The sequence below is a fragment of the Microtus oregoni genome, unplaced genomic scaffold, assembly GCF_018167655.1.
Source record: "Microtus oregoni isolate MIOR12 unplaced genomic scaffold, Mior012 000034F_ref0000314, whole genome shotgun sequence".
Classification (NCBI taxonomy): domain Eukaryota; kingdom Metazoa; phylum Chordata; class Mammalia; order Rodentia; family Cricetidae; genus Microtus; species Microtus oregoni.
Window position 1 is genome coordinate 15,754,597 of NW_024543093.1, and position 25,681 is coordinate 15,780,277.

General features: G+C 37.6%; 1 pseudogene; it reads right to left on the minus strand.

Annotated features, from left to right (window-relative positions):
- Nucleotides 1–1,618: 1,618 nt before the first annotated feature.
- Nucleotides 1,619–2,482, minus strand: LOC121432331 (annotated as a pseudogene).
- Between the last annotated feature and the right edge of the window lie 23,199 nt (nt 2,483–25,681).

Here is a 25,681-nt window from a genome sequence, read left to right on the forward strand (position 1 = left end):
TAGGTTTCTGTTGAAGTGAGACAGGATAACTCCTTTCAGCACCGGTCTATTACTGAGAGAATGTTGAGCACAGAAGACACTCCACTTGGAGCTTGTTTTCTTCTTGGCATAGCTGGATTTTTGGGCAAATAAATGCCTGCCCATGCCTCAGTCACTGACAAGATATATAGTATCTGGAAATGGATAAGCAGCACTGTAAAATCTTGCCAAGACAGTGTAAGGCAGTTTTGAAAACTTTCCTGCCTTTGAAAATGGTTTATCAGTTATTCTAATCCTTAGCCTAAGTTGGTTGCTTCAGTGTTGCAAATGACACTTTAGGTGATTGCCCAGGTAGCCAGTTGTCTCTGTCATCTGTTGCACATTTTAGAAGTTGCTTGATTGCACTTCCTGCTTACTATAATAATATTTTTTCTCTTGTTGGATCTTCCATGGGGCTGAAGACTAGATAGTTGTAGTTACTTCCCTCTCATGACTTGGCCAAGTTATTTACTATAAAAGACTTAAACTAGTTAGGATAGGATAATTATTGACTACATTTGTTCTTATTGTATATACGTTTGTATTAGGATTAGAACACTCTTATTAAGACAAAAGGGGGAGGTGCTTTAGGAAGTCTTATAGCTAGTGGTTCCCCGCCTACTAGGTCATGGCCTCTTATGCTGATGCAGAGCCTGCATCCACCTCTCTTTTCTGGTTGCAGATTTTGTTTTCTGATCTCCATTCCATCAGAGGATTCTGGTTTGTGAGTTTATTCCTAAATAAATAGGCACCTATTTCTCAATTCTGAGTTAGTGTGGGATTTCTTTTAAGTGTTTTTCTTCACTCCAGGAAAAAAAAAAACATTTTATGTCTTCCATATGTCCATTGTGGCAGAGAATGTAGACATGTGAGCCATTTGAGCTAAAATTATTTGGAACTTTTATATTTCTTGAATAAGTTACTGAGTAAGAATATCTGTATGAGTATAGGAAACTGTACAATTATATCTATGTTGTTTTGCTTTCATGAAAGATGAACCCTAAGTTATAATCAGAATGTAACAGGATGGTGAGGGATTAGAAAACTGTTGTTTGAAGAACCCTTATTGGAGAGAATAATGCATTTTGTTATTCTTTTCCTTATACAAATTAGAAACGAGTGAATTCACAGTTATCATCAGTAATGAAAAAGTATTACAGAGTAAAGGAAAAGATTTTGCTGTCCTACTGGTAAGAAACACTTGTCATGAATTTTCATAAGAGAATCTAATGTGGTGTGAAGAAATGCTATTTTACAATCATCACTTGAATGTGCCTTTTTATTATGCATGTTCTACTGCCGAAACTTGGTTGTGTGTAAAACTGAAACATTTTCTACTGGAGGGAAAAAAAAAAAAAGATTCAAATGACCCAGGAAGTAAATGCAACTTAGGTATTTCAGGATGTCAAGAAAGCAACAAGATGCCTCAAGCCCCAGCTAGAGGGTAAAATAGCAATAAGCAATTGCTGGGGAGAAAACACATGTGGAGCTGCATGAAATTTAGGCAGAGAGTTCTAGGTATGTAGCTTTTGTAAGTCATCAACCATTCTTTTTTTTTTCTTTTTCGTTTTTTGCTTGGTCAATAAGTTTATTATCTTTATTAAAATCTCTTCATAGAAAACTGCTGTGCTCTGAGGAAGCTTGCCTCCTTTTGAGCAACCCGATCTTTCTTCTGGGCAAGAGACATTTTGGGTCTCTTCCACTTCTTCTTCACTTCTCTCTTGGGCTTCTTTTCATAGATTGGATTCTCTCCTATAGTAGCATGGGCTTTCTTATACATCTCCTCCATCATGTCTGGAGTAACGTTGTTCTCTATGTACTGAGAGAACTGTTTCTTGTAAGCATCTTCATCTTCCTCCATTAGGTAGCTCATGTAGTCTGCAACATTCTGACCCATGATGTGGTTATGATGTACCACTGTGTTGAACTCCTTGCTTTCAGAATCATAACCAGTGAATCGTTTGGTACTATGAGGAATAGACAAGCCTCCATCCACAGCTCCCTTCAGGGCCCCAAAAACTTTATTGCCAGTTGTAGTTTGAGCAAGACCTGCATCCAAATAGCAAGTGAAGGCCCCAGGCTGACCACTGATGCTTTCCACATTGTATTCATCTCCAGTCACCTCCATTTGGCCTTCATAGATCTTGTCCATACCAAACCTACTGAGAAGCCTGCGGGCCAGCAGCAGGCCAGTACAATAGGTGGCAGCGTAGTTTGTCAGGCCAACTTTCACACCGTATTTCGGCAGTTCGTGTGCATACGCGGCACAGACTATAATATCCCCTTCTATATGAGCATAGGCAATCTGGAAGATGATGTCTCTGTTAGTTACATGAACTATCATTCTGTATTTGGGTGTGTTGTATTTATTTTTGTCTTGGATCACTAATCGCTTCCGAGCATAGTAGTCGGTTTTACCCTCTCACCGCCTTCAGAATCTGACTTGCTGGTAAAATATGTCCATTAGTACAATAATGTCACAGCTGTTACGTAGGTAACCAACCACTTCTTGAATGGATTTGGGGCCTACTCCCCAGAAGGGAATTCAGAATTGATATTTGTAAATTGGACTCTAAAAAACATAACAAGCAATAAAAAAAAACCATGGCTTGGGAAGTCAGAAGCATGAAGGATCCTATTCTTCTTGTTATGTAAATTGGCCATGTCTAACTCCTTTCTAGATATTTATGTTTATATCTGTAGATCTGTGTTGCTCTGAATCTAGGTTAAAGACACTTTTAATTGCTATGGGCAGTGAGTGATAAAAAGATTCATAAATAAGTCAAATCCTGACCACAAATTTATGGTAAGACGCTATTGCTGAAGAAAACATTTACATATGTCATTGAAAAAGAATGAATCAAGCTGGTGTTTAACAAGAAACTTTACCCTATTGATGAATGTTTATGATCTTGGAAGGTACTTTGAATGTTCCCAAAAGAAAAGTATAATTATTAATATCTCAAACTACAAATGCTGCAATCTACAACAGTGATTTTCAGACAAGATATACTGTTACAATAGTGGCACAAATATTCTGGCAGTAACCAACCACTTTCTGATTTAATTTAAGGCCCAAATCATGAGATGGAATCCCTACCCAAAACTGATATATTGGACAGGGACCTGAGATATTTGTCTCAGCTTTTTTTCTTTGTTTGTACATTTATTTATTTATTGTCATGTTGATCTTCTATTTGCTTATTTTGATTCTGATTTTTGTGTTTGCATGTGTGTATGCTAATTTTTTTTGTCTTAGAGACAAAAGAAATAAAATTCAGTGCGTATGGAGGAGAAAAGAGTGTGGGAGGAATCAGCGAGGAAAAAATTGATAAAAATGTATGCATTTTTCAAATTTATCCTTTTTAAAAGCTGAAAGACAGATACTATTCAATTTGATTTGTACATTATATAATTTATATGTATATCCAAAAATCGCACAGCTATCTATAAACATGTTTATTTTCATGGTTTTTGGTATATGTTAAATTTAAATAATTTTTAAAAATATTTTTCTGTGTCTTGAAGTTGTTAACTGTAGATGTGTTGTAACTAGCTGTGTCATTTAATACATATCAGTGATCTCATCTTCTCAGTTTACTATCAGAGTTTTCCCTCACAATTTTCTCCTAAATTTCCTGTAAAGACTTTGCCAGTATACTTTGAAGTTACAGGTTCATCCTCAGTTTCCTATATTATTGTTCCTATAAATTTTCCATGTGTTTGTCACTTTGCTATCATGTGTTCTAAGCTCGTTAATTTGCTCTTTGGTTTTTTCCTAGCACACTATCTAGCACCTTGATTTTAGCATTCACCATTTTAGGCATTTCCACTGCATATATTTAGGATACCATTACCAGTTTCATGTTCCTTCATCTATGTGCTTTGTATCATTTAGAAGTTTTTCAAAGTGTCTGGCTCATTTCTTCATTGCTATCTATTAATACATGTGGGAGTAAACAAATTTCATATGTCATAAGGTTTGGTATAAACATAGGAGAATATATATATTATAAATTTTCCATCTTGAGTTGGTGAACCATTTTATTGTGCTTTAATTTTCAATTCTTATTTTATTTTTATTTTTAGAAATGATTCTATAAAAATCTCTTCATCCAAAATTCTTCTTATCACTAGGAAGGCCAGGATAATGTGGAGACCTGCAGAAGTACTTCAGTTTGCATTATTGTGAATTATTGTAGACAAAAGTTAGAGGCTCAATCTGTGAAAAGAAAAGTGGTTTCTTTATTCACAGTTATGCAGGGGCAAAAATTTTGGCCTTTATCATAGTTTATTTTCTTGAGATCTAATCAATGGCTTCCTTAATAACTCTGCATGCTTTATTAAGACACATTCTCGAAACCTCTTATACACTACAGTGACTCTCACATTATTACACTGAGGACCTAAAATTGACACATGAATTCTTTTTAATTCTTTTATATTTTTGAGACAGGGTTTCTCTGTAGCTTTGGAGCCTGTCCTGAAACTAACTCTTGTAGACCAGGTAGCCTTGAACTCATAGAAATCCACTTGCCTCTGCCTCCTGAGTGCTGGGATTAAAGGCGCATGCCACCACCACCTGGTGACACCTGAATTCTTATACTCAAGCAATATCCGGACTACAGCACATCTTACTTATGATGCATTCTATTTTCTGTCTGTCTTCTTCTCATAGGAAAATATATATATATATATATATATATATATATATATATATATATTACAAAATCCAATTGCACAAAGTAAAAAAGTGATAGTATGTTTTTACTTCAAATGCATCACATTTCTCCTCTTTTACCTCTCTGAAGAATCAATTTGAAGGGGATAAGAAACAGATAGAAGATTCTTAGTTGTTAGAACATGAATCCCCTAAAGCTTTTCCGAAGTTTTGAAGCTCTCCAGAAATTGAGATGTCATGAAGAAGCCTCTTACTTTTACTTTAAACAGTTGAAACATATAAACTATTTTTACAATGTGTATCCCAGAAGGTATAGTGTAACTCCTATGCATAAATAGAAAGTTTCACACCTTTAATCATCATTTATTCTTATAACTCTTACTTTGAGAATATATGTTTAAGTCATTTTCAAAAGGATGTACTTGACATTAGAAAATATTTTCTTAAATAATGAAACTATCATATTTCCTTTTGTGGGTTGCCATGGAGATGTGTGTGGGCCAGATGTGTTTCTATGACCTAGTTATCTAGGTAATTGGTAGTTACAAATGGATACCAAGAGGAGCCTTAAAGGGAAAAGAGAGAGAGAGAGAGAGAGAGAGAGAGAGAGAGAGAAGCAAAGGGAAAAATAATTCCAAACAGACTTAAAGCTGATGTAGTGTTGACTGGGTAGTATGCAGGACAGCTCAGAAAATCTGGAAAACACAGGGAGCAGCAACTCTAGTAGTTGATTTGTTTTGGGGTATTCTTTGGCATCTTATTGAGTCACATTGTATATAGTCTATAAAGTAGAGCAACTCTAATAAAAAGGAAAATCACCACGGAGGACTAATTTGAAATTCATGATAGTAAAATTTTGGAATTTTAATGAATTTTTTCAAGTGAAAATTGGAAAGCTTGAGGCTTAATAAAACATTGCGTAGCACCTGGATGTATACGTGTGTCATACAGTAGGTAATTGTCCTTTTTTCTGATCAAGAAACATGAATATGTATTGTAGATATAGATAAAAGGTCCTTAAATATTCAAAGTTCCATGAATTCTCTGCTATTTTGTTATTGTTTTCCTATAGATACTAAAGCTACTATGTGGTTTTTATCTATTTGCAATATACAAATTTGGTCAACAGTATGTACAAACCCTGTGTTAACCAAAGCCAGAGTAAATCTCAGCATAGAGGTGAGAAGTGGGCACACAATCCCAAGAATTCCTAGCTGTGGAGTTATTGACAATTACTATCGGTTAGATGAGGGAGAGATGCTTTTCCCTAAGAGCATAACTTCTGGTAAGTCAATCATGTTTCAAAAGAAGACCACACATTCAGGAATATTTAGACATCACAGATTGGTCTAGATGATTTTTTGGTTATGACTTTTTAGACTTATTCATTTATTGCTTTTCAAAAGGACACAAAGATGGCTGGGTAGCCAAGAGGAACTGGACAAGGGAAGACTAGAAGGAGAGATAATATGATAAAAATATACAATTTTCCAAAAACTAATAACAAATAAAAACTTATTAAAAATGACCAAAAGAAGAAACTACTTGCATGGACTGCATGGTGACCATTGTTGCTTGACAAAGTTTCAGTATTTTTACATTGCAGACCATACTTCTCTAACACCTTTTTATTTTCACATTTAATGATTGTTGCTATTAATGTCTTTCCCTTTGGCATTTTGTGTGGGTTTTGGTAAAGGATAAAAATGTGTACAATAGTAGCCTCTTCAAACAAAATAATTTCTTGCAAAAAATTACACTGCATCCTCCTAATTACACCAAGAACAGGAAAATTAAAGATTTACTAGACACACCTGATCACACCTGATCCCAAGGATGAAATCCTACAGTTCAGTTCTTTAATTCAATTAATAAATATAGACAAGTCAGAATGGTACAGCAAAATGGAAAAAGAATATACCTTTTATACTCTGTAACTGCACATACAATTAAATGGAAAGAAGGGGAGGATGTGAGCTGGAGAGTAGCTTGACATCAGGAATTGAGAAGTCTAGCATTGAACATGATAGCAGGCATTAGCCATATGTTAATGAAACATCCATAGATACCTCTTGCAAGAAATAATGATTATGACTGCTTTAGCAAGCAGGAACTTTCCTCAAATCCCCAGGACCCTTCTATTTGAGAGCATTATGAAGGAAACAGGACCATACAGCAAGACTAAGAAATTGTAGTATAGGGTTTGGTTCTCAGAAGTACTTATCCTAAGGTCAGGCATTTGGATAAAAGTTTTTATTCTCTTGGGTCTTGAGGAAAGTTCCTGCTTGATAAAGCAGTTTTTCTCTTTATCTCTGGCAAGAGGGACTTATGGGCCTTTCATTAACATATGGCTGGTACCTATGGGTCAATTCCTCAACCCCTGATTTAAAGCTACACTCCATCTCACATGCCCCCTTTCTCACATTGAATTCTATGTGCAAATATAGAGTATAAAAGATTTATTATTTTTCTTTTTCTTTTTTTTCATTGAAAAAAAATTTTCGCTTCCTCCCAGCCTCCCATTTCCCTCCCCCTCCCTCTCCAGTACAAAGAGCAGTCAGGGTTCCCTGCCCTGTGGAAAGTCCAACGTCCTCCCCTCTCCATCCAGGTCTAGGAAGGTGAACATCCAAACTGACTAGGCTCACACAAAGCCAGAACATGAAGTAGGATCTATCCTATAGCCATACTGATGAATATCTTGCATATCACCATAGAACCTTCATCTGGTGATGGATGGAGATAGAAACAGAGACCCACATTGGAGCACCGGAATGCGCTCCCAAGGTCCCAACGAGGAGCAGAAGGAGGGAGAACACGAACAAGGAAGTCAGGTCCATGAGGGGTGCACCCACCCACTGAGACAATGGGGCTGATCTATTGGGAGCTCACCAAGGACAGCTGGACTGGGACTGAAAAAACATGGGATAAAACCGGACTCTCTGAACATGGTGGACAATGAGGGCTGATGAGAAGCCAAAGACAATGGCACTGGGTTTTGATCCTACTTCTTTTCTTCAATTAAATGCTGCTGGCAGTCATCTCATCTCTCTACACACCCATATACAACATACATACACACACACACACACACACACACACACACACACACACACACTCCCTACCAACTTTACACATCCTCTGTGGGAACCAGAATCTTCACTGAAGCTTGTCTCTAGGAAATTACCTCATCCTAAAGTCATGGCATCTCTTCATCTTTCTTTTAATCCCTCATACCAAATCTGAATCAACATGCTAACATAGCAGGAATCCTTGATTTGACTTACAGCTACATGAGATCTTAATGTTGCTTTTCAGTTCTTGACTATACCATTCTTAATAACATGAAGGCAATATGTAATTCAGTAGTGATGAATTCCAAGACAATTCATCCTGTTCTTTATTATGACCTTCACTGAATTTTCTACTTTATAATTCATGTGCAAAAAGAATTGTGGTCTGTTGACTGGTTTTCTGTCCTGCTCAGTTCCTGTAGTCATTAAGTCCCAAAGAAATAAACAGAGATCTACATTAGTTATAAACTGAGTGGCCCACTGGCTCAGGCTTCTTAATAACAAATTCTTACATCTTAAATTATTACTATTCTTGTCTATGTTAGCCACATGGCTTGGTACCTTTTTTTTGGCAAGGTAGTCATATCTTGCTGATAATCTTATGGGGATGTTAAGAATATTTAGAATTATGATCAAGCCTCACAGGATACTCCAGTTAAGGATTTGATCATCTCAGCCAGCAGTCTTGAATCTGTTCTAGATGTGGAACTCAGACATTTGGGCCATCCACTCCTATCGAAAATTTCTCAGTGGATCTTTCTTGATCAAACTTGATTTTCCTTAACCCAGAATGAATCCACAGCCTCTAATTTCCTGTGGATGGATGTAAAACCTCTTCTCCTATAACATACCATTAGACTTCAATTTTGAAGTCAAGGTCTTTTCAAAATACCTATTTTGGATTAATTCAGCAGCACTTATAAACAAATATTTTTAATAGCTCTTGCTCCTTTCTCAGCATTCAAATAGTTCAATAACATACAGTATCCAAATTCTGGATCCAAGATCATTCATCCTATTCTTTAATATGACCATCACTGAATTTTCTACTTTATAATTCTTGTATTAACAGAATTGTGGTCCCTGACCAAAGGTTGAGAGCTTTCATAAATAATGCTTGTTCAGCATATCCAAATATTTCCCACTCTGTTAAGAGATTTTTCAACTCTGTCAAGAAAAGTAAAGAGAATGGATTGAATCAAAAACATTCAATCTGTCTAATCTACTCTTGATTCTCTAATAAATTTTAATATATGTTTTCTATTTTTTTGGTTTGTTTCTTTAATATTTTGCATTTTAAGCATGTAGTATTGTTTATATATGTATATATACTTTTCCTTTTCTATGCTAAGTGAAAGCTGCTATTGAGAGTTTGAATTATTGATGTTTGAGTCTCCCCCAAATTTATCCTTCTCCTACAGGTTTCCAAATTGGCTCTTTCCAATGTCTTTTTTAAAATAACTCTAAACATACATAATTGTTTTAGTTGTAGTGATGAAACAGAATGCATCCATGGAAAATTTTTATATAGGCTTTTGGTAGTGTGAGAGTCAAAGGTACATTTTAAATTTTAATTACTGTATCTAAGAGTTCCACGAAACAAAAATGTCTCTGATCTGAAAGTCCTTTGCCCAAGGACAGACAGTTTCTGAAATGCTGGCAGATATTGCTTATAGAAGATAAGAAGTCACATGTTTTCTCTCCCCTAAACACATTTGTTTGACCCATCTTCATCAGTGCACTTGATTACATGTGGGTGGGAGGTCCACAGACTGAAGGTACATCAAGATGTATGCATGTCACTGATTGGATATTATGTGATATACAATAAATTATGGGATTTCTTTATTAAACTGCTAAAAATCTGTGATTCTGGGCCATACTCTAGAACCTGGGTATGGACCTTGACACAGCCCATCCATCTGGCTAGTATTTAATTAAAGCTTGATTTAAATTTTGCTTTAAACTGTGGCAGTTTTCTATTTCTTTATTGGTTGAATTAACAGTAGTTGTATTCTACATACAAATATTAGGGTTCAAGATCCAGAAATAATCCATCAGAAAAGACTGGGTTGAAGCAGGCTAAAATTTTATATAGAAAAACTGGTATTAGAAAGGTGGCAGGAATTGGGCTCCCGACCATACCCCTGAGGTTAGGCAGCAGCCAGTTTTAATGGGAAAAATCACAAATTGCAGTTCTTGTGCCCCATATCATTGTGGGAACTGCAGCCCCGAGTTGATATCCCTGCCCCCATCGGAGGTGTTTATCTGCAAGAAAAACATAATAAATTCCCTCTGTTCCTGGAACAGGGGAAGGAATTTTGAGTGCATGGTGACCTTTCCTTGATCCCTGCCAGGGTCAGGTTACAGTCCCTTCACAGCCCTCTCCTCATTTGGTGCCATGGTATAAAGCCAGCCCCAGCAAGAAAATAAAGAAGCAAGCAGTTCCACCTCAACCTTGTGCTCTGTGCATTCATTCCACCTGGACACCCTTCGCCGAGATTCTTGGTTCCAGCCCACGCTGGCGCAGCATGTCATCGTGGACAAAAGTAGTTAAAGACTTTCCAAAGTGGTACACTTTCAGCCTTTCAGGAAGCTGGGCAGTTTAGTGGCACAGATAACTCAGAAAATGATTGTATTTTATGGTTTGGCCTAATTCTAAGAAAAGGATTGATACCTATGTAATGAGGGTAGGGGTTGTAACCAAGCCTGAGAAAATTTTGGGTTTTAGTTCAGAGTAGAAAAAAATGAATAAAATGGAGTTCTTGATGTTGATTAGAATCTAACATTAACTATACTTTTTTCTATTTATTTATTTATTTATCTATTTATTTATAAACAGTCTCTTCTCATTTTACATATCAATTCCAGTTCCCACTACCTCCCAACCTCCTGATCCTCCCACTTTCAGACCCCTCATGTACTCCTCAGAAAAGGTAAGACTTCCCAAGGGGAATCAACAAAGTCTGGCACATTGCTTTGAGGCATGATCAAGCTGCTCTACACTGTATGTGTGAGGCAAAGTGGCTGTTTGCTTATACTCATGTGAAGGGGCCTATCTGTGGAAAGAAGTTTCTGTTATATCTGGTCCCACAATTGTTGAGTCCCAAATAAACACACAGAACCTTTAGTAATTACAACACTAGAAAATGTCTTAGGCATATTTCTAGCTAGCCCTTGTATCTTAAATTAAGCCATTTCTATTAATCTGCATATTGACATGAGGCTCTGGCTTACTAATAAGGTTTTGGCATCTTTCTTTTTTGCAGCTACATGGTGTCTGCCTGACTTCACCCTTTTTCCTTGTCTATCACTGTTTGGATTTCCTACTTTGCTATATCCTGCCCTGGCATAGGCCAAAGCAGTATATTAACCAATAGCAACACAACTCATTCACAGAATACAGAGGGGAGTCCTGCATCACCTATCAAGTTGTATAAATCCTAGAGAAAACTGCCAACCAAGACATGTCAGTGGGGAGCTACGGCAGCAGTTTGGAAGTTGTGGGAAGATTAACATAAGATCTCATTCTCCTGCAGCTAAATTTAGTGCAGGCTAAAATAGTGTGATGATGCCAAAAATATGTGAGCAGAACTTCTGAGCTTTGGTTTAATGTGGGAAGTATTTTCTGTTGCTTTTTTGATGCCACATTTTGATGTATAATGATTACAATAAAACTAAGAAGCTACAGAAGACAGACCTGAAAGTTTGATGTAGATGGGAGAATCTGAGTCCCAAGAATAGCTCCCTGAATTCTTTTTTTTTTAATTTATTTATTTATTAAGGATTTCTGCCTCGTCCCCACAACCGCTTCCCATTTCCCTCCCCCTCCCCCGATCAAGTCCCCCTCCCTCATCTGCTCGAAGAGCAATCAGGGTTCCCTGACCTGTGGGAAGCCCAAGGACTGCCCACCTCTATCCAGGTCTCCTAAGATGAGCATCCAAACTGCCTAGGCTCCCACAAAGCCAGTACGTGCAGTAGGAACAAAAACCCACTGCAATTGTTCTTGAATTCTCAGTATTCCTCATTGTCTGCTATATTCAGCTAGTCCGGATTTATCCCATGCTTTTTCAGACCTAGGCCAGCTGGCCTTGGTGAGATCCCAATAGAACATCCCCATTGCCTTAGTGTGTGGGTGCACCCCTCGTGGTCCTGAGTTCCTTGCTCGTGCTCCGTCTCCTTCTGCTCCTGATTTGGACCTTGAGATTTCTGTCCGGTGCTCCCATGTGGGTCTCTGTCTCTGTCTCCTTTCATCGCCTGATGAAGGTTAATATTCATGAGGATGCCTATGTGTTTGTCTTTGGATTCACCTTCTTATTTAGCTTCTCTAGGAACATGAATTATAAGCTCAATGTCCTTTATTTATGGCTAGAAACCAAATATGAGTGAGTACATCCCATGTTCCTCTTTTTGGGTCTGGCTTACCTCACTCAGGATAGTGTTTTCTATTTCCATCCATTTGTATGCAAAATTCAAGAAGTCCTTGTTTTTTACTGCTGAGTAATACTCTAATATGTATATATTCCATACTTTCTTCATCCATTCTTCCGTTGAAGGGCATCTAGGTTGTTTCCAGGTTCTGGCTATGACAAACAATGCTGCCATGAACATAGTTGAGCATATACTTTTGTTGTATGATAGGGCCTCTCTTGGGTATATACCCAAGAGTGGTATTGCTGGATCCAGGGGTAGGTTGATCCTGAATTTCCTGAGAAACCGAAACACTGCTTTCCAAAGTGGTTGCACAAGTTTGCATTCCCACCAGCAATGGGTGAGTGTACCCCTTTCTCCACAACCTCACCAGCAAAGGCTATCATTGGTGTTTTTTATTTTAGCCATTCTGACAGGTGTAAGGTGGTATCTTAAAGTTGTCTTGATTTGCATTTCCCTGATCGCTAAGGAAGTTGAGCATGACCTTAAGTGTCTTTTGGCCATTTGACGTTCTTCTGTTGAGAATTCTCTGTTCAGCTCAGTGCCCCATTTTATAATTGGGTTGATTAGCCTTTTGCGGTCTAGTTTCTTGAGTTCTTTATATATTTTGGAGATCAGACCTTTGTCAGTTGCAGGGTTGGTGAAGATCTTCTCCCAGTCAGTGGGTTGTCTTTTTGTCTTAGTGACAGTGTCCTTTGCTTTACAGAAGCTTCTCAGCCTCAGGAAGTCCCATTTATTCAATGATGCCCTTAGTATCTGTGCTGCTGGGGTTATACGTAGGAAGTGGTCTCCTGTGCCCATGTGCTGTAGAGTACTTCCCGCTTTCTCTTCTATCAGGTTCAGTGTGTTCGGACTGATATTGAGGTCTTTAATCCATTTGGACTTGAGTTTTGTGCATGGTGATAGATACGGATCTATTTTCATTCTTCTACAGATTGACATCCAGTTTTGCCAGCACCATTTGTTGAAGATGCTCTCTTTTTTCCATTGTATACTTTTAGCTCCTTTATCGAAGATCAGGTGTTCATAGGTTTGTGGGTTAATGTCAGGGTCTTCTATTCGATTCCATTGGTCGACTTCTCTGTTTTTATGCCAATACCAAGCTGTTTTCAATACTGTAGCTCTGTAATAGAGTTTGAAGTCAGGGATGGTAATGCCTCCAGACAATCCTTTATTGTATAAGATTGTACTCACAATAAGCAGCAAGCCTGACAAAGGGAAGTAAGAATGAGAACCCCTCTACCTCCACCACATGCCTTTATTTGTTTCTTGGAATTCTTAGAAAAATCATACTTACTGAAGAAACTTCAATAAACTACCAGTAATACAGTAGGGTCAACAAAAAGATTGTATTTGTCCAGGAACTTGGTTACCCCAATGTAGTTTACTGTTATGCTTAATATAAGTTAATTAGAAAAGACAAGGGAAGTCATGTCTGCCTATAAGTTAGTATTTTAAAAATAGATATCAAATCCATTATACATTCTCAAAATATTTTCCATTTCTTGGAACCATAATAATGATTTGGTTGGAAGATAGGCATACGACACAGCAATTGCTCATCTTACACATATCCTAGGCTTTTTCTGCTCCTTCAGAAACGTTTTACCTCAAAGGGGGAGGTTTTGTTGTTACTTTAATATTGTATTTAAGGATTATGTACTAAGTAAGGTGTATAACACTTGTAATGCATACTTATAATTTTATCTATATTATATAGATATATTTTGTATATATTTTATATTTATATATATTAAATGGTGTTCTAAACAAAAGCTCAACCTGGTTCTGAGAGTATAATTGAGTTCACTTTTTCTGTTGGGAGAGGGGGGAAACATTGATGATATGTGAACAATTGGGAATTCATTACAGTTCAATAAAACTTTATTTATAAAAAGAGGCATTGGGATATATTTGATCTTAAGCCATAGCTTGTTTATTTCTGCTACAGTATGAGAGTTTGCCTACAGAGGATCCTTATTTATTGTGACTGATGCCTAATAGCCAGTTCATATATAGGTACATTCTTATTAAATGAATTTATCACTAAAAGGAGAGAAGATGTTACTAAGGCATTGATGTAGTGGTCATCTTCAAGACCATAAACTAAATAACACCCTGATGTATCGTGTTTCCTTTGTGTTTGAAGACTAAATAGAAAGCAGTCTTGCCATATCATCTTCCCTAATGAGATGTTTTATGCTCAGATCAATGAGGAAATTAATTCATAAATAATGTAAGTATGTCAATAATTAGTAGATATGTTGCTTTGGGATATTTTATGTTGTAGCCATATATTGATGATTAGTTATTCTGTGCAACATAGCATATTTTTAGAGAAAAAATATCTGATATCTTTGGGTTCTCAAATATATATCTGTTGAATGATGATCATCTTGACTTTTGGGTCACTGGTATTCAACCCATTAGCATGGGTTTATAGAAGAGTAGCCAAAGTCAGTCAAAGAGTAGCAGTCCTGTGTGTCCTTTGATAGACATATGATTAAAAAAAACTCAGCAGGGGCTGGAGAGATGGCTCAGCCTGTTCTTCCAAAGGTCCTAAGTTCAATTCCCAGCAACCATATGGTGGCTCACAACCATCTGTAATGGCATACAGACAGACTATTGTATACATAATAAATAAATATTAAAAAAAACTCAGCAATAAATTTTTTCCAGAACCAAACAAATTGATCATACTTAAAATAAACACAACAAACTGATTTTAATATTTGTTTTATGGTATGGTAGTTATGATTCTTTTTTTTAGGTTTAATTGTCCATAGCACTTTTTCTACATCAGCCTCATTTTTACAGTGATGCCTGTGACATGTCAGTTCATGTAAATTGAATGTTTCCAATCCCAACTGCTCATTCACTCAAGTGTTCATCTAGAAAAGGCAGCATGGCTAGAGATGAGCCAGGTGCTGTGCAAGAGGATGGGAAAACAAAATATTTACTCTGTGAGGAAAAATACTTAAGTAGATCATTACATATTGGTTAAGTTAATTTATTTATTATATGGTTAATTATTATGAGGAACTGGGCAATAAACTCTGATATAATCTTCCCTGCTGAACTTGAAAGAAAATTTAAGATCAATGGTTGAATAACCAAAAGTGAATTTTTTTCAAATGCAAATAGCTTGCATAATGGGATTAAAGACTTGAGCAAGTGTGATACAGGCAGGTGGCAAGAACTGTTAGCTTTCTTTAGAGTTTTGTTAAATTCTGTTGAGAAGAAATAGAAAAAATATGGATCGAATAGAGACAACAAATATTCTTATAATCATACAAAGAGCTAGAAATCATTTTTTAGCAAGAGAAAGCCAGTGAATAAATTCAATGTGAAAATAGAGGCTTGTTTTTATATACTAAAGCATCAATTTGGGAAATCTGAAATATCAACTGTAGGCTGGAAGAAACAGGGCAAGAAAGCCAGTGATAATTGCTGTAATACAGAAGAGATGTTCTGGCTCAGAGCTCAGGTTGTATCCATGGAAACCCAGAAAGAAAAAAGAAAGATTTTGGGGGGTATTCATTAATTCTTCTGTTCCTCAAAACACTCAGTGATTAACACTATGCAATGCAACAGAGAAGAAACAAAGATTGATCTGTCAACATTTTTTTCCCAAGCAAAAGTGTGTTGAAATAAAGTTAACAGGCATATTATTTTTGGCCTGTGTTACAGAGAAGAAATTGACCCAGGATACTAATTCCCACCTTTTTTATTTTTTTTTCACATTTTTAATACTTTTCCTACTTTGGAATGAAAGTATATGCTTAATATGTTGGCATCCTCACCTAACTGGATGTATACTTTATGTATTATATTTTTGCATGGTTTCCTCACTAACTCAGAAAGCTTTCTTTCATGGTACTGTTTGATGACTACACGTAAGTTCCTATGCAACACAGATGTGTAAAAAAGTTCACATGATTTAGATGGAATCCAAAGAACAAAACTAGCTAAAGCAAAGGAAACACTTGAAATATTTATATTTCAAGTGAAATATAAATTTTATATATTATTTAATATTTATATTAAATATTCACTTAATATAATAATTTGCTGTATTGCTCATTTTTGAAGTGTGTCCATTTTAATTCTGCAGAAAACAAGAAGCAAACAGATAAACAAGCTTAAATCCAATCAACCATTACTCAGCAAAGTTTCAAATTATGGCTGAAGTTCCAGCAAATTATAAGCAATATCACTCAGTATAACATATATAGTAGTCTTTATTCACGATGGGCATTCAGAAATCTCACAAATTTTATGGCAGTTGGAAACATATTCTTTTTCTCCTTTTGAATTTACAATGTATTGCTTCTGAAAACTGACTACTGTCAATATGTGAATATGTCTTTGGATATGTATCCTAATAATGATTTTCTGCGACATTCCAAAATTAAGAACGTAAATTCACAGTGGAAATAAGCTTTCAAAGAAGCAGAACTTAATATAGTGAGATCTATGCTGGACTAATCAATTGGTGCCTCCATAATGTGTATAAAATCCTTTACTCTCAAGAGGTAATTTTTTAAATATATATTAAAGAAAATCACTCTTGTGAAAGTAGAGAAATTCCTTAATATCCTGGTATTGATTGAGTATAGGGAGTAGAAAAATAAAACCTGATGAAACTCTTTCTAATAAGTATATTTATGGAATTTGGCAATGAGAAGGGATATGGAAAGCAGAGGGTATAGAGTTTCTATATGGTAATATCACATTATGCAATGCATTTGAGGAGCCAGGGTAATCAGTAATAAATCCTTTTATATGTTTTATAAATGGTAAGCCAGCTATTGCATTATTATTGTTTATATATTTATAAAAGAAATTGCTGTCATTATATAGACAGAGCAAGTTACATTTAAGAATGTGTATGTTTATACATATATACATGTTCAAGAAATGAAGATTAATGAAGAAAGACACTATGAACTGGAAATGGAGTAAGGAAGTGTATAAGGGTAAATAGGAGTGTTTAGATGGAAGAAAGGGAATGACAAAATGCTGCAATTATATTATACTCTCAAGGGTAAAACAAAACAAACAAGAGAAAGAGAGAGAGAAGGGAAGAAAGAGAGAGAGAGAGAGAGAGAGAGAGAGAGAGAGAGAGAGAGAGAAAGAAAGAAAGAAAGAAAGAAGTTGGTGGAGACTGACCCAACCCTGCATGAATACCACACCACATGCATGGACAGAGTCACTGTTTGGGCTAACCAGTGTTCTTTTAAGAGCTTAAAGACAATGTTAAAAATAGCCTCATCTCCAAACTAATTCAGTGTTTTCCCTATGGAACATAAGGGAAATTATATGTAGGGTCTCACTTGAGTTCTTTAATTTTGATCGTTTTCTTTTAAATTTCTCCCAATATATCAGCAATATCCGATATCACAAGACATATGCTAAATGATTTTGAAGATCCACCTTAGAGATGACTTTGAAATGAGAAAGGATACACTAGGGACCTCTGTAGTTTACCATCTAGACAGAAACACTTTAACATAGTGAAGACACTTAATTAATAAATATTCAGAAGAACTGCTAAAATCTACTTTGCTCCAGGCTAATTATGTGCATGAAGTCCCTGCAAATGAGGACAGTCTGATTAGAGGAGTCCTAGCCTTGCCAAAACCTTGTCACATTAGTATGCTGTTTGAGAGGACTTTGAATATCTATTCTAAACTCTGACTAGCATAGAAGGAAATGAGCAGAACTCTGTAAAGTACAATGACATCAGGTGGAATTGTATAGTGGGCACTTCTGCCCATTTTTATTTATGTTTCCCAACTGTCCTATGGGGAGTTTTATCTCTAATAAATTCCAAAATAAAGGTCTGTGGCAAACATTGAAATAAAATGAGTGAATGACCAGGGCAGAAAATTGGAACATTTGGTAGGGTGGCCCCTATATGTGTGGAGCCTGTATATTTATGATTATTGCATTTGCCACTCTGAAAGAAATTATTTGAAACTTCTCACCCAAAAAGCCAGTTATACTTAATATTCTTAGAGATGGAAGCTGTCTCAGCAAGACAACATTATTTGGCTTCCTTGAGTTTATACTGCAGAAATTGCTATAAGACTATTATTTATATGAATGTACCATCATGATTTATTTAGACAAAGGGCCTTGTGGTGATTCAGTGTTCCAATTGTTTTGATAATAGATCCTAATTATTACCCTCTTCTACCACTTAAAAACAATTTCAAACCAGAAGAAAAACTAAACTATTTGACGAAAAATAATATTATATGTCTATTTTTTAATCACAATTCTGAGTGTTGAAGAAAAAGTGAATTAGAATTGCTAATTATGAAAATCTCCAATGACCTTGGATCTTTAAGAAAGACTGTAGAGTCAAAGCTATTAGAAATTGAAGATTTGCAACCATTGGAACTGTGGAAAAATCTGTCAGAGAACAGATCCTGATTGCTACATTCTGAGGTTAAGAAATGATTAGATTCTGCAAGATTCATCCTTCTGAGTTGCTCTTGAGAGATGTGCACTCATTGATTCTTGCTTACTAGTCCTTCAATCTAAAGTGCTTTCAGTTGGAGATTAAGGGTTAACATGTATGGAATGGCAGCTGACTCCTGCACTACTTGCAAATAAAGATTGTACTTCTTTTATTACTGCTGGCTTCTCATGAAGCAAGGAACAGAGTACCCATTTTAATCAAAATCTCCTCCAAAATTGAGAAGAGTTATTTCTCACTGAGAATGCTACTTACTCCCCTTTTTTCTGTGTTTTTCTTCTCTATTTAAAAATGTCAGATCATATTTTTGTATTCTATTTGCATTTTATTTTAATCTTTTATATTCCTTAGATTTTCTGTCACCTTTGTCTTGCTTGTGTTTGTTATGCTTTATAAATATTTGGTTTTATTTATTCTCTTTTTCTTCTAAGCTTTTCTGTTGTGAGAATTCCTTCATGGTGAGATGTAAACAATGTCTACCAAAATGAAGCATAATTCTATTAAAGTTTATCTTAGTGTCCCATTGAGATAGTTGAGTTTACTTTAAAAGCATGGTTGAGTATTTCTGGCAGAAACATGAGTGAGCCTAAAGTATCTTAAAATCTGTACTCATCATAAATGCCATGACTCCTGCATGGACCTATAGAGGAATACTCTCTCCATTACCATCCTAAAATCTTTAATCTAGCATTTATCTGAGACTCTGAGGCCAAGGGCAATAAGGGAAGAATTGCATGAAAATGTCTATGAAGAGTATCTCAACAGGATTAAGAGAAGCACGGCAATAGTCCACATAATCTACTGAAGAAGGGGCTATTTTGCTTAGGGAAAAGCAGGCAAATATTTGATACATCAAAAATTATGTATTATTAAGGCTTTTCTTCCAAAATTTCTGTCTCTCTGTTGGGCTAATAGTGTTCACATCTAAATTACAACGATACACCATCCTCAGTCAATCCATATGTGCACGTATATCTATGTCCATAGCCACATCTAAAAAAGGTGCCTGTAACTTATGCACATCTATATCTGTATCTGCATCTATATTTGTGTCCACAGTTACAGGAAATCTTTCTCTGCTTCAATTTGTTTATTTCCATCCCTGTATCTGTATTGATATCTGTATTATCCTTGTTCATGTCATGTAGTTTGTAATGTACCCATAGAAAATGCAGGTTTTAAACTTCCTCCACTGGTTGTGTCTTCATCACAAATACTATCTATCTGGATGTTGAAGAAATGTAAGCTTTCAATTATTATACATGAATCTTTGTTATTTCTGTATTTGATTTCAACTTTTACTTTCTTTTCTCTTTTTTAATCTAGTCCTTAAAATAAATCTTCTCTCATTTTACATATTTATCACAGCTCACTCTCTGTTGAGACTGCTTGTTGTTCTTAGATACCCAGAACTAAAATAACTATACAGAAACTGTATTAATTAAATCACTGCTCAGCTTATTATCTCTAGTTTCATACTGGCTAGCTCTTTCATCTTAAATTAACCCATTTCTAGTATTTTATATTTGACAAGGTTCATGGCCTACTGGCAAGTTTCCAGCTGATGGGTCATGTCTTTCTCCTCTGGCAACTCCATGGCTTCTCACTTACTCCACCTATGCTCTCCTCTATCTTCTCGGAACTCCCTCCTTGCCCCAATCTGCTAAGCCATTGGCTGAAAAAGCTTTATTGATTAACCAATAAAAGCAAAACCTTGACAGAAGGAATTCCCACACCATTTCCTTTTTTCTGTTTAAATAAAAAGGAAGGTATTAACTTTAATATAGTAAAATTCCATATAACATAAAAGGTATTAAGCGAGAATTATGGTTATGACATTTATATCTACTTTATCTTTCTCAAAACTAAGGAAAATTATAATCATAACTATCTAGTCTTCAACTCCATTAAAGACTCCAGAAGGAAATAATACTACCTAAGTATTATTTGCTTCACTTCCAAAACTCTAGAACTGAAAGAGACATCTCACTGTCTGAACAGTCACCCATATTCCTCTGTACCATTGGAACATCCCTCTTCAGCCTACAGGCCATAGTATTTGCCAGATTTTCCCATGATGCAGGAAATTTCTAAGATAGTTCAACCTACATGAGCAATTTGTAAGTTACTCTCTTCTGTGTCCTGTAGAGTGTCTGGCAGTTTCTTTCATGAAGCAGTAAGCCTGAAGGACCATTTCACCTTTAAGCAAGTTCAGCAATCATTTATTTTTCTTTGGGACCTGCATGTCCAGTCCATACGGCATAACATCAAGCAATCCAGGCAAGAGAAGTTTCTTCCCAAAATGGTTAACCAACTCCACAAGGAGCCTCTTTGATCGATGAACATTTTCTTCTTGAAGTAATTGGTGCTGCCAGGAGAAGATGTGTCTCAGTGTCATGAAAAGTCCTAAGTTATTAAAACATTTTAAATGCCACATTCTGTTATTCCTTGAGAGTTTTGAAGAAGTACTATCCATTTGAAATATATCTCTGTTAATCTAGAAAACCTAGCTAACATGATTACAAGCTTGAATGTTAGAGATGAGTGTCTACTAACCTACAGCTTTAATTACACATTACATTTTAAATGAGCATCACAAATACAATACCTTAATCAAGAGAATAAATATACATATAATAAAATTGGCCTTAACTTTGTATCAATAAACCAATATCCATACCAATGCAAAGTATTTATCTGTATAGCATATCCCCGTTTAAATATAAACAAACATTAATACACAATATTTGAGAATTTGGGCATAGTCCTTTCCAAACTGCTTTCTGCTCTTTGTTGGGCAAAGTAATTTTTGGGAGCATTCATGGTGATCTTTTGTGGGGTCGTGGTCCATTAAACAACATTATTCTGGAAAGAATCCATAGATTCTTATCCTTTGTGGAAACAAAAGAAGAACCTCTTTTCCAAAGCAACATATCCTTAGACCCAAATTCTGAAGCAGTGATGCCTTTAAAACATATATTTACTCTGGGGCTTCACTCCAGCCCCCTGGCAACCACTTTTGAAATGTTGGACAGAAAACTCTATTCCAAGCTCCCTTTCCTGGGAGTGGCCTCAGCCCAAACTCCACCTCTGAGAAAGCCAGCCAAAGGGTGACTCTTCCCACAGGCTATTTAACCTGCCCCCCCCAGAGAATGAACTCATGATCCTTGTTTATCTCTATCTGGTGCTCAATCCAGATCTCCCTGCCCCCCCCCCCCGTTTTCCTAAGGGCCACCCGGGAGTGCTGGCACCCATTACCATTAAATCTGGACATCTTCTAATTCAGTTTGATTTGGTTTGATTGGAGTTACTGTGTTGGTGGAGAGGCTTGTCCATCAGAAAATACTTAACATTTGGAGGTCCCATGGAATGGAGGGAGCTGTCTTTCCCACTGGCCCAGGGCTACATGTTAGAAAACACCCTTCTCACCGTGCTCTCTGCAAGGCTAAAATCGGCTTGTCTTGGTGATTTCCCCCTTTTCATGTATATGCCTGTATTGTCCAGGGCCCATTTATGTTTATGTTTGTTGTTTGTCCAGGCATCTGTATAAGTCACAGTCTATGCCAGGTGCCCAACTTCACAAGCAGCAAGGCAGTTTTGTTGAGGTGGGATTGAGTGGATATAGATATCTGCCCACTCATTTCCCATGATCCTTCTGTTTTTGATTCAAGAGTCTTATCACAGTGAGCACATTGTGATAGGCATTGTGTCCTGAGATTTGGAATAAACTTGTAAAATGGGCTCTTGCAATTTGAAGCCACATCTCTATGGCCCCTTGGCTGCCTTCTATCAAATATCTATAAATTGGGAATGTCCAATACCATATGCTCTCAATGGCTAATTTTTCTATGCACTAAGATCTGGCCTCAATATGACCTTGACAATGGGACATGATGACCACCAGAGGAACTCTTAAATTTTCCATCCTCCGTGACCACAAAATTTTTTACCAGTGTGAAGGTAAGTGGACAGAACTCTCATATGTCCATGTTTTATGGGTGCTGTGCTCCCATCCCTGCCTCAGTAGCCAGTGTTTTACAGCAGTGGTTTCAGTTGTCAGGGACACAGATCCTCCAGATTCCTAACTGTCTGGGAATTGGGACACTGAAAGTTCTGCCATGACTATGCTGCCAGAGACATGCCTCCCCCCCATTAAAATCAATTACAAGATACCATGGTTCAGTATTCTAGACTGGACCCAGCCTCCCCAGCTGGAGCCATGGTCCTGTCTACCCATTTAATTTCTCAGTCAGTATGAGATATTAGAAAAAAATTTAAAAACTGAGGATTGATTTGGGAGAGTCTTCTGTTTTGTGTTGATTTCATTGGTTAATAAAGAAACTGCCTTGGCCCTTTAATCGGACAGAAGATTAGGTAGGCAGAGTAGACAGAACAGAATGCTGGGAGAAAGAAGCCAAGTCAGGCAGTCGACATGATTCTCCCACCTGAGACAGACACAGGTTAGGACCTTTACTGGTAAGCTACCTTGTGGTGCTACACAGATTACTAAATATGGGTTAAAGCAAGATGTGAGAATTAGCCAATAAGAGGCTATAGATAACGGGCCAGGCAGTTTTTAAAAGAATACAGTTTCTGTGTAATTATTTTGGGTAAAGCTAACTGGTGGCCAGGTGCCGGGTGGCGGAAAGTGGCTTGCCACTCCTACTATAGAGGATTGTCCCCCAAACCTCCATAAAGGAATTGGTAAAAATGGCCTTTAAAGTTTTTAACACCCAAGAAGAGGTAGGTGAGTCCTCCTGACAGATGAGGCTGCAGCTGGTAGGAAGTCTCCATGCCCAAGCCCTAACAGCTTCCTTGAGGCCACCAGGACCCCCAGAAGGGGGATAAAGGAAGTCATACATGAGCCTCCATCCACCCAGATCTCAGCCTAAGTCACCCTCACCAGGAGCCTGTTACAAATGTGGCCTAAATGAACATTTGGAAGAATATTGTCCTGGGCCTCTAAAGCCCATGAGCCATGCCCTATCTGCCGGTAGCCTGGACACTGGAAATCACAATGCACCCATGTGGGCTTGTCCTCTATGCAATGCTATGGAGGTCCAGCCTCACCAACATTGGTAAGACTGTACCAGCCTTCAAACTACTCAGCCCGGTCGAGATTTGACAAGGTCCAGTCTAAGTAACTCCCAGTGCCCTCTCTGAGCCTACAAGTAGCAGGTATGTCTATTATGTTTCTTTTAGAAATGGAAGCTACCTGCTCTGTTTTAACATCCCACTCAGCCACCTGCATTTCTGTCACTAATTGCAGTCATGGGAGTAAACAGGACCTACTCTTTCCCACTTAAGACTCTGCTACTGCTCTACATTCTTACCCGACAATTCTTTTTTCATTCTTTCCTAGTCATACCTGCTTGCCCTGTACCTCTACTTGGTCAAAATATTCTCAGCAGCTTTGGGACCACACTCAATTTGGCCCCCACACCCTCTTCTTAGTCATACTTTCTTCTCACCTTAGAAGCCTCACAGGTTCCTATCCCAGACTATTCTGTTCCTACACTCCCTGATCCAGTAGATTCCCAGGTATGGAATACTTCCACTCCTGTAGTTACTACTCACCACCAGACAGTACTAGTTTGCCTTAAAGACCCTTCCTCCTTTTCTTTCAGACCCCAGTTTCCTATTTCTGAAACACACTGTGGAGGTCTTAAGCCTATTATTACCCACCTCCTATCTCAAGGACTTTTAATTCCTATCAACTCACTCTGCAACACTCCCATCTTTCGAATGTGTAAGCCCTCTGGCACTTACCTTTTGGTTAAAGACTTCTGCCTCATAAATGAGGCAGTTTTTCTAATTCACCTGCTGGTTAACAATCCATACAATCTCCTCTCTAATGTCCCTCCTTCCACCTCTACTTTACTGTTCTGGACCTAAAAGATGCCTTTTTTACTGTCATTTTACACTCTGACTCATGCTTACTCTTTGTCTTCACTTGGGAAGACCCTGACCCCTGGTCCTCAATACAGGTTACATGGACTATTTGCCCTCAGGGCTTTTGAGACAGCCCCATTTCTTTGGCCAAATTCTGGCTCAGGATCTCTCAAACTTTGACCCTACTTCTAGCATGCTTCTCCAGGATTTTGAAGATCTCCTTCTCTGCAGTCCTTCATTGCCTCTGTCCCAAAAGGCCACCTTTGTGCTCTTGAACTTCCTCAGATCCTTGGGATACTGAGCCTCATCAGCTGTGTTCTCACATGGTGGTGTATTTAGGTGTTCAACTCAGGATGGGGTCTAATATCCTCACCTCTGACAGGGTCCAGATCTTGCGGGATTTACAAAACCCAGCCACAGGGGCTAGTATGCTCTCATTTTGGGGCCTGCTAGGGTTCTTCCTTCATTGGATTCCTAACTTTGCCATTACAGCCAAACCTTTGTACTGGGCATCCAGAGAGACCCCCATGTGTCCTCTCATCCACCTGGCCATTGTCTACCACCACTTCTCTCTACTGAAAGATGCCCTCATAATAGCTGCTGCTCTTGCTCTTCCAGACACTATGAGACCTTAAGACCTTTATACAGATGAGAGGTCAGGAGTGGCCATGGCAGTTCTAAGCCAACAGGTTGGGCCGTAAAATTAGGCTGTCATTTTTTATCCAAATAGCTGGACTTCACTGTCTGTGGATAGCAGCCATGTTTAAGAGCTCTGGCAGCAGCAGCTGAACTCACTCAGGAGGCTCCCTTGATCATTTTGTCAATGCCAAACATGGTATATTCTACCCACTGCCTCTCAGACCTTCTGGGTCATCCTTCCCTCCCTTTCTCCCTCTCTCCCTCTCTCCCTCTCTCCCTTCCTCCCTCCCTCCTTCCCTCCCTCCCTCCCTCCCTCCCTCCCACCTTCCTCCCCCTCTCTTTCTTTCTCTCTCTCTTTCCTTCTCTCTCTCTCTCTCTCTCTCTCTCTCTCTCTCTCTCTCTGCTTTCATGAGCCTAGGTTTTTCACTTACTATTTTTAGCAAACCCCCCAAATTACTTTGG